At 33.3% G+C, this 1,095-nt stretch overlaps 1 long non-coding RNA gene across 1 annotated transcript in view; it reads right to left on the reverse strand.

Annotated features, from left to right (window-relative positions):
- Positions 1-663: 663 nt before the first annotated feature.
- The window catches only part of LOC119592232, a 1,456-nt gene continuing 1,024 nt past the window's right edge, over positions 664-1,095 (reverse strand). Inside the window, exon 3 of the long non-coding RNA XR_005230422.1 lies at positions 664-790. This is a non-coding gene — a long non-coding RNA (uncharacterized LOC119592232). The remainder of the gene's footprint in view (positions 791-1,095) is intronic.

Consider the following 1,095-nt stretch of genomic DNA (forward strand, 5'->3'; position numbering starts at 1 on the left):
GACTGCCAATGTAAATTTTCATATTGTTCTGATATATAATCTGTTAATATATAATATATGATTTTAAATATTGCAAAGGGCTACATTTGGTTAAAAAATGAAAGAAAACCTTCTCTTTCTCTATTTCATATGCTTGAAATAACTTGTGTATATTCTTGAATTGATTGTGAAACTACTAAGTAGTAGATTAACTGTTAACTGCTATTATTACACCTATATTATAACTGAGTTCTCTGGCCATGTACTGTAGATTGCTTGCTGGCAGCATTTAATGTGCAAGGATACAAAATGCAAACCAAACTGGATAGAGTCATGAATGCCTCCCTGTAAGTTTTATATTTTCTTCTTCTAAAACCTGCTAATTGCGGGTTTTGTATTTCTACCCATATCAATCATAACTTCAGTTGAAATGAATGTAATATTGTACAAAGACTATTTAAATGTAGTGTTCCTGTTCTGGACATATGAACAAACCTTATTTAATCAAAGACAATAATTTAAAATGATCAGACTCAATATTTCTTCTTTTAACAAGCAAATACCATTCCTAGACTTCAACAAGCAAAAGCTTTTCGCAACAAACTCGACTGAGCCCAAACCAACCTTGTCTTACTCCCCAAACTGATCCCTCTCGGCCTGTGACACTGCGGCCACTGGGCACACTTGATCAGTCCGTTGCGGAACTCGATGAAAGTTCCTCGCTTGACGGGCGCTTGAGGTCAGACATGTAGCGCAGGGAAAAGTTGATGAATTCCTGGAGCTTCTCTTCACCCATGTGGTTCTGGATCGACTGTTAAATGGAAAAAAATAAAGGATTACCGACAGCAACTGGAAAGTTGTATATTTTTGTTATAGTAACTTAAAAGTGAAAAATGGCCTTTATACACTTTTTATGGAAAATTATAAATGCACATTGTATTATCTAATCTTGAAAATATTTCAATATGTAAATATAGACACAGGGACTTTGTCAAGAAATATTCCTACAATTAAAGAAGTATCACAGTAAAAATACAAAAAAATTAAAACCATAGTGTATCCTTTACAATATAAAAATATCACAATACAAAATTACAAACAAACACACGCACATGC

Source organism: Penaeus monodon, chromosome 29 (assembly GCF_015228065.2).
Source record: "Penaeus monodon isolate SGIC_2016 chromosome 29, NSTDA_Pmon_1, whole genome shotgun sequence".
Lineage (NCBI taxonomy): Eukaryota > Metazoa > Arthropoda > Malacostraca > Decapoda > Penaeidae > Penaeus > Penaeus monodon.